Source organism: Contarinia nasturtii, unplaced genomic scaffold (assembly GCF_009176525.2).
Source record: "Contarinia nasturtii isolate CC-2019 unplaced genomic scaffold, AAFC_CNas_1.1 Cnas_scaffold_187, whole genome shotgun sequence".
Lineage (NCBI taxonomy): Eukaryota > Metazoa > Arthropoda > Insecta > Diptera > Cecidomyiidae > Contarinia > Contarinia nasturtii.
Genome location: NW_022197544.1, coordinates 10,116,054 through 10,126,126, shown reverse-complemented (window position 1 = coordinate 10,126,126; position 10,073 = coordinate 10,116,054).

Sequence of the window (10,073 nt, the reverse complement as noted above, 5' to 3'; positions counted from 1 at the left end):
ATTTGACACGGTAAATGAGGTCAGAAATCATGGTCCATCATGGTCTAACACCATTTAACACGGTTATTGAGGTCGGACATCATATGGTCCATCATGTTAACCATTTTATTTTTCTAATTTAATATTTTTCAATATTGAGAACAGTAAATCTCACAAAATTCAAAGAAAAATAATTTCCATTAAAAAACGTTTTAAAATGAATCATTAGAATACAACAACAACAACAATCATTTTTAGACCGATTGTACCTTTCAGTGTGTGGTCTTTTACGTAACGACTAGCCTCAAATTCCTCTAACAATTCCTCTCCAAACTTCCCTATCGAGAGCCAGGTCTTGAGTTTCTCTACACCAATCATACCTTCTAACATCCAAATCACATTTAACCGAATCCAAATAACGTCTACGAGGTCTTCCCCTAGAATTGAAATACAAAATTAAAACTTAACGTTGTGTTGGGTCGGGTTCACATTGTGCTACAGATTTACATTTTGCAGTAACACATTACAATTGTAACGAAGCATTACTGTAATGCTATTACAATTGTAATATTAGATTTTAGCATTACCAGTAATAGCTATTGCTATTCTTATAACCTTACTGACAATGCTTCGTTACAATAATAATGTGTTACTCAACACTGCCGCTAATGTCAGAAATCTAACATTAATATTGAGACTTTTCAACACAACTTTAAGTTGACAATATATTTACAATAGATGGCGTCTGTGTCCGCTCTAAGCTCATCATTGAAATTGATTGGGTTGATGAGCAATTTCAATGATGAGCTTAGAGCAGACATAAACGCCATCTATTGTAAATATATTTTCAACTTAAAGTTGTGTTGAAAAGTCTCAAAATTAATGTTAGATTTTTAACAATACGGGTATCACATTGTTATTGTAACGAAGCATTACTGTAATGCTATTACAATTGTATTGTCAAATTTTTAGCATTACAATAATATCTAATACAATTGTAGTAGCTATTACAAACATTTATGTTAATGTAATGGTTAGTAACATTACAATTTTAATGCCGGTAAATCTGTACATTGTGCTGTGGAATGTGAAAACTACACACATAATCTATCTTTTATTTAACATGAAAATGACCATCAAAATGGGTCAAAGCGTTACATTTTTCAACGTTAAAATGGGTGAAAAACGTTACAAATTGGTTGCTTATAATTATTTGTTGTAAAATAAAATAAATGTATTCCCGCTACTGCGTTTTCATATTCATATTTTTTAAATACGTTTGTAAACAGAACAATAGTTATAAAATGGTTCCATGGTTATTTGACATCACGAACGCAGTTTGTCGGAATAGGCGGAAGAAAGTCACGGACGTTCACTGTACCATCAGGAGTACCTGCGGGAAGTATATTGGGACCAGAGTTTGAAATAATGATTAGTTTTTTCAATTCATTTATTTGAAAATCAATTACCATTAGTTAATGTAAATTGAAATTTTCAATTTATTTTTTTCAATTCATTAAATTGAATTTTCATTTACCATTTACATTCAAATTGAGAAATGAATTGAAATTCATTTCAATTGCGTGAAGTTGCAGAGATTCTAGTTGGCTCCCATAATACTACTCTCGATTGTTTTCAATTTTTTACCGTCAATTCATTTATAATAACATTTTGAATGTAAATTAAAATATATATATATTTAAAATTTAATATTAATATACAAATTAAAAAAATTAAAATTTGAAACTGTTTTCATTGCTGCGATTTCTTTTTAACTTATTGACACAGCAACCGTTATTGTTGAATGTGCGCATTCAAATATTAACCTCACTTTTGACATTAGCTATGCACAAATGCCGCATCAATCTCTGCAACTTCACGCAATTGAAATAAATTTCAATTCATTTATAAATTTGAATGTAAATGGTAATTGAAAATTCAATTCAATGAATTGAAAAAAATAAATTGAAAATTTCAATTTACATTAACTAATGGTAATTATAATTGAATGAATTGGCATTGAAAAATTCGAAACACTGATTGGGACCATGTCTATTTATTGTTTTTATTAACGATATTGTCGAAACAGTATCAAATGCACTTGTTTTATTATTTGCAGATGATTTAAAATTGATTCGTACCGTAAAATCGCCCATTGATGCCATCATTTTCCAAAATGCGATAAATCAATTGAATGACTGGTGTACCGAAAACAGCCTGCATTTGAATCTGAAGAAATGTTTTGTGATGACGTATGCTAAAGGTGGGAACATCGTCAACTACGATTATACGATTGACAACGGTCAACATACGTTTGAAAGGATCAGCATACACAAGGATCTAGGCGTTATTTTTGACACCAAACTAACGTTTGTCAACCACATCGATACAGTTACAGCAAGTGCACACGCAGCAATGGGTTTCATAAAACGCACACTGAAAAATAAATTCACTATCGAATCTGCGAAAATGTTATACTGTGCATTAGTCAGGTCAAAGTTAGAGTACGCGAGTATGGCAACCATACCACCGTATACACTCCGATAGAATAGAATCAATTCAAAAAGACTTTGTGATTTGGGCATTAAGGTTTGTTTACCAGAGAGACGAAAACTTTGTATTACCACCGTATCATTTTAGATGTAATGTTTTAAATATTCAACCGCTTTGGAGGAGGCGTATAAATACCTCTATATTTTTAATTTATGACCTTCTTTAGGGAAGAATAGTGTCTAGTTCGCTTCGAAATAAAATTGTATACACACGACAGCAATATAACGTAAACCAAAGATATTTAAGAAATACAGAACTAATTAGAGTACGAATATTCACTTCGGACTATGCACACAATCAGCCATTTTATGTAGCTTGTAGGAATTTCAATTTAATACGTGAAACATTTTTAGAATCGGCATCGAGGCAAATTTTTAGAAATAATATTGTTAAGTTAGAGAATGTGATATTTGTTAATCGGTAAAAAATTTAACTAATTAATTGTATTGAAACACTAGAAATTAAAACAATGAACACAATCGATGTCTGCTACTCCGAAGTCGAAAAGGCTGGTGGCTGGATATTCGATCGGGTAGTGATTCATTGTGAATGCTATTGTACAAAATGTTATGATAAATTCAGTCTGTGATCAGACGGTGAATAAAATAAATATAAAAAATAAATAAATAGTAAACCTTTTAAAAACACCAATACAATTGATTATTTTTATTTCAAATTCCCTTCAATAGTCATTATAATATAATTTTTCTTTTTTCTCTTTTTCTTTGGATTGATAATATTATGCAAAGGGTGCGAAATATTTCAATAAATAGCCTTACTGAATAGCATGAATGAAAATCGTGAAAGATCTTTTCAATGTTTAAGTAAATATATTTTTTTTTAAATGAAATACGGTACAATTAGAAAAAAATTCCAATGAAATTTATATGCAAATTTTTCGACCAAATCTTTAACGAAATAAAATATTCTTATTTGCTTATTTTGAATGCAAACATCAGCATCGAACGTGCGCCAAAGGTGCATGCAAATGAATCAATTTAATTAAAAATTAAGATTCAATGACGAGAATTCAGAACCCTTTTCGATGAAATATTTCGTATCATCTTTATCACTTTACAAGAATGATGCTATTCCTTTTTATACAGCTTAAGAGAAATCTTACAATTTACATATTTTGAAAGTAAATTTTCTTTGCATGCGTACTTTGGTTTTCAGACGCTTAGACCTTATAGACCATTGTGTGCGGAGGGGGGTTTACCCCCCCTGTGATTTGGATGAGAATTTTTTTTTGCGAAATTTATTCGAATTTGCTAGGGTTTTTGATTCAAAAAGTGAAGACGTTTTTTTTTTTTAGCTCATCAATGTAGAAAATTGAGGAGAATTCTTTCAATTTGCTAGGGTTTTTGGTTCCGAGAGATTTTTTCCGATTTGCTAGAGTTTTTCGCGTAGGAAATTCTTTCGATTTGCTAGGGATTTTCGCCTCAAAAAGTGACTTCCAAAAAAAAAACGAAAATTTGTCTGATTGGCTAGAGAATTTTTTGTTTTTGGAAAATCACCCCCCCCTGAAAAATTTTCCTCGTACACTACTGTTATAGACCAAGAGCCACTCTAGCAAGTAACTTATTTTTTTGCTTTATGCCAGAAAACTATATTGAACCATGCAGCTAGACATACACTAAACAAATAATTTTACGTTTATTACTTCAGCCACCCACTTCGTGAAATCTGCACTATTGTTCGTGGATAGAAAACACATCAATTAAAAAAGCGAGCTGCATGTTTTTTATATATATACTATATTAATATATTATTTATATACTATAAAATACAAACATGTAATTTTGTTTATGCAGAAAACAATAAATATGTGTATTTAAGTGCAGATTTTTATAATTTAGTGTTATTTTATGATAAAAAATCGATGTTTAAAATTTCAGACTAAAGTTGACAAAAAAGTTGATATTTTTTTTTACATAATTCATTCATGCAGATTTTGTAAACAATCCAAGTCAGTATAATACGCTTTTCGAAGAGTGTACAGTTTACACGCTCTTCTCACACTCTTCGTATAGTTTTATTCGACTCCCTTCTCACACTCTTCTCACTCTCTTCTCACACTTTTGCATAAAACACGTATATTGAGTGAGAAGAGAGTGTGTAATGGTATTGGTAATGCTATCACTGCTGTCACTGCATTCTAGTGGAAGTAATGTTTGTATTTTGATATTTGAACGTTTTTGATGTTTATAGCATTCGTCAGCTGTGTCAAAATACAACAGAACTACAAATTCATTTTTTTTGTATACGTTCATATTTTTCAAAATGTCAAAAATAAACAAAATCAAAAACTATCCATCAGTGGAAAAATTTATTATAAAGAAAAAAAAAGAAAATTTTTTAGAGAAAAAAATTGAAGCTCAGTTAAAAACAATATTCGTGTTTTATGCAAAAGTGTGAGAAGAGTGTGAGAAGGGAGTCGAATAAAACTATACGAAGAGTGTGAGAAGAGCGTGTACACTCTTCGAAAAGCGTATTATACTGATTTGGGAATGCGGAATTTCATGCAGAAATTTTAATCGAAGAATCTTTGAGCAAAAACAAAATATATTCCAGAAAATCAAACATGCAGCTCGCTTTATTAATTGATGTGTTTTATATCCGCGAATAATAGTGCAGATTTCGCGAAGTGGGTGGCTGAAGTAATAAAAGTGAAATTATTTGTTTAGTGTGTGTCTAGCTGCATGGTTCAATATAGTTTTCTGACATAAAGCAAAAAAAAAAAGTTACTTGTTGGAGTGGCTCTTGGTCTATTAGATTGACCTAAATGGTATGCAAATAGGAAAAAAAAGTTGATCGTTTTGAATGGAAAAAATGTTGACTACTTTATGAAGTTGATCAAATTTCTGTAGAATTATCAAATTTTCTATCTCAATGCAAACATAATAAATATTACACATTAAGTTTTGATTGTGTGTTGTTGGAAAAGTATTATTTGGGGACGATTGATATTATCCAAAAAATTTAAAGCTACCAAAAATAGTTCGAAAATATTGAATTTAGTAAAAAAATAGTAAACTTTCATTCTGTCACTTGAATTTCATTTATCATTTGTTTACATAGTGTTTGACAGCTAGTCCACCTTAGTGCCGTCATTAAATTTAAAAATTTATGTATTATTCAGTTTCTAAGGCAAATGTAATTATTTTTTGCAAAAGTAATTCTCTCTCTCTCCCTCTCCCCCAATGAGTGTGTATGAGTACGTGAAGAATTGCACATATATACAAATCGAACCGAACTTATACCTAGACTTGAACACACAATAACGTCATGCATTATATACGACCAAAAATAAGCTCCATGGCACATTGCTACATATTTCATTTTCGGTTTAGTTTACGGTCTTACACACTGGACACGCGAAGTGTTCCCATTGCATATAAACTTATATTATGATATCGTCGTTGTCCGCACAAATACTATCCTCCCAAAACACTTTACATATTTCTCCATCGGTGATGCGCGCTTTGTAGCCCAACATCGGCTACCCGTTCCTCTTCCGCGACTTTTCGGTCACCTACGAACACTTTGCTCACCCTCACTTACAATTTCTCCTCTTCTCTCTCTCTCTCTCTCTCTCTCTCTCTCTCTCTCTGTCCCCTTCACTGTATTAATACATGGACGAAAGCAATTGACGTAGTAACAGCAATAAAGACAACAACGAAACATATAAATGAGTCTATAACACTTCCTAAAATTTCCATTTAAAATTAAAATACACGAATAGGAACGATAACGGTAACTGTGGTGCGGGAAAAAAAGCCTACAGAGAAATTGGAAAAAAATAACAGAAAAAAGAAGCGCATATCGGAAAATCGAGTTGAAAAAATTCACACACGCGTACGTTGCCAATGTAGAAACATTTCAGTTCTCGAATTCCAAAAAAAAGAAATTCTAGCAGCAGCAATGGTAGAAAATGTGTGCGTTGCATTCCAAGAGGGAGCATACATTACATTCGATGAAGTGAGTACGCAATATATCTATTAGAAAGGCATTAAAACGTAAATGAAATGTCATTTTTTTTAAGTCCCTTACTCTCTTGTTCGCATCTCATCGATTTGAAAATATTCACAGTGTATGTTAAGGATAGCGTAAATAGCGAAAATAGTCTATGCATTCGGATTGTTATTTTATTGTTATTTTCATACTTTGTTGTTTGTCTATCGCGCGCGCTTAAGTAGCGATCGGTTTGACTTTTTTGTTTAAAAGCAATTTTTTCATCGATTCTTTGTTCGTTTTCGGTCTTTGGTCGCATTCCTTTTTTTTATCCTCTACTCGGTTTTCGCTTTTGCACAGCGAATCGAATTTTTTGTAATGGATTAATGTCGATTTCATTCATGCGACAGTGTGCATACTATTGTCTTTCGACCATTGGATTCATTCGTAGTGACTATACCGACCGTGAGTGGATGTATTAATCATGTCTGCATTGAGATTTCGGTCTGAAATATGATTTAAAAAAATACAACAAAACATAATTTATGGACGCAAAAAACCGCAACATAACAAACCTAGCAAAATATTTTCAATCACATTCATAACCCATTCATTCGAAGTCATAAACATCAATCGGTAATTCGCAACTTTTCCACCCACCAATGTGATTGAACCAAATTTTTTTTTATTTATACATATATTTTTTGTACTGAACTTTTCTAGTTTTAAACTAAATTTCTCACTAACGATCATGCGACGAAGTCAATTTTCACTATGGTGAAAAAAATTTATACGAGGCCAAGGTGATCAGTTTTAAGTTTGAACAGCACCATAATATTGCTGATTCTTTTTCCAAGATGGAAAGTTTCTCAGTACCAGTAGCTTTATGGGATAAATAATAATGAAATTAAATGAAAATAACGAACGAGAAAGAAAATGAAATAAAAAAAACTGACAAAAACCACAACAAAAAATACTGCCATTATTGGACTGGCATCTTCGTATGACAAATGTGTGACCAATGAGAAAACACGCCTATTTTACAATAAATAGAAAAGCGAATGGGAAAACCAAAGATATGGAGTAAAATGTCGACAACAAACCCAGCAACAAAATGTGCAAACAAAACAAATATTGAGTATAAAAATTAAAAAAAAGGATCAGAAATATGGAAAAAAAGACTTGCACACATGAAAATAACATAATTGGTAATACAAAAAGCTCTTTTTAAACATATTAAATTAAACTGCACATTTGAACACGTTAAAGAAACACACATCGGATCTTTGCTGGATGTTCTGCTTTTGACACATTGTACATCTACGATTTAAATGATCATATTCGTATATATTTTCCCTATTACCATTATGTCACGAAATTTTATTTACCTATCAGCAGTTTATATTTTTTATTCACTTTCAGATTCCCTTCATTATTTGTCTATTTCTTCAGTCTAAAAAAAAAAACAGAAATAGAGAGACATTTTCCTTTTTAAATTTTACTATTTTTATTAATTTTTTGAAATGACCATGCGTTTGCTATCGCATATTAAGATGTATAAGTACAAAACACTTCGTTCGAAGTTCTCACTGTGACGCAATATTGTAAATCTGGAAATGTTCTGATATAAATTTTCAGTGACGCGTTCGTTCATATACGCGTACAAAATGTTAATATTGCGTCGCCTCTTTCACCACAAAAAATATATGAAAATAAATCCAACATTAAGCTCGAGCTATGCATAAAGCGGTTGCTATTTCATAGGCGCTATTTAATTCGTGTGCTAACACCGAGTAGGAATATCATAGCCTACTATTCTTTCTACATTTGAATGTGAGTACGAGCGAGATGTAGAAAATAACGCACAACATGCACAAATAGCAGCCTCTGTATCCATAGATAAATGCATAAAACATTAAGAAACACTGAAACAATCGTTTATAGATCAAATATTGTGCTGTTAAGCGTGTTCAGGTTTTCGTATATTTTCTGTTCTAAGTATTAGACACTAGATTAGACATGTCTATCACTTTGGGTTAGAATTTTTGGGGCGACGCAATATTAACATTTTGTATGCGTATATGAACGAACGCGTCACTGAAAATTTATATCAGAACATTTCCAGATTTACAATATTGCGTCACAGTGAGAACTTCGAACGAAGTGTTTTGTACTTATATCAATATTTTTTTAGTAATTTATGACGAAATTCTAACGCTAAGTGTGTTGAGACCTGATTTTATCATAAAATAAATGTCATATTCAGTTTTCTCGTACCAAAAAACCCCCAAATACCAATTTTCAAAGCAATCGAATAAAAGCCAATTTTTTCCGAAATATCATTCCAAAAGAAAGGTTTCAAGCCGAAAAATCTCAAAAATTGAACTAATTTCTCAAAACGGTTGCCACCATTGAATTCCTCGGGTCCGAATTTTGTAAAATCAGTTGTCAAAATGAACAAAAAAAGTAAAAACCTAGTACATTACGGTGGATTACCAAGATATTAAAATATAGGTGGCCGCTTAAGTTCAAACTTTTTCCAATTTTCACCAAATAAAACAATGATGGTTTTTAAAAATGTGCATATCGGCTCAAAATTGAGTGCGCTTTCGATCTATGAGGAAAAAATCAAAGCAAGACATACATTTTTTCAAGATAAATGACGATTAACTTCGATTTTCATCGATTTTTCTCCATTTTTTGAGGTCTAGTCATTCTGATATAACCTTTTTCGCTGAATTTTTTTTCAAACTTTCTTTGTTGCTTCATCAAGATGACCTTAATGACTTTCCAATAAGCTAAGAATGACGTGATTCTGTTAAAGAACACCCCGTATATCTGTGATCAAAAATGGCCAAAAATTGAAAATGTGCCGAAAAAAAAAATTTCAACTTCGGAGTATTTAAAAAAAAAAAAAAGAATTTTCCCAGATATGACACATAGGCCAAATCATCACATATTTGGTCCCTAACAAACGCCTAGTTTTTTGATTTTTTTCATAGACGCATTTTTTTTTAAATTTGGATCACGTGAAAAAAGTCATGGTCATTTTTCGCCGAAAATGCCACATAACACGCCACCTGGCGGACATTTTTGAAATTTTTTCCATTCTGACTTCGGATCAGGAAAGGTGAGTCTTTTACCTTTCCAACGACGTATAAATCATTGTGGTACCTTACAGATGGCCAGAAAAATGTCCGATCGATGAAAAACTCAAAAACGGCCTCCCAAAAATATTCGACCCCAGACCAAAACCACTTACGCAACAAATTTTTTGAAACTGAGAAATTAGTTTGCTCAGTTTTCAGTCTACTTTCGAAAAAAAAATAATTTCACACAATTTAAAAGAAACTACGGACAGACATACAAACACCTCAAACAGCCAATTTGAGGTTTTTGGCCATTTTTGGCCAACTGGCCATATCTCGGCCACTTTTCAACCGATCGTGATGATATTTTTTTTTAACATTATCTACGCGGTCCCTAGATTCCGAATATGACCAAAAAAAATTTCGAAAAAATCATTTCAGTGGTCAAAAATCGAGAAAAATGAATTTTCACCGATTTTTTCAAAATGCCACCTGGCG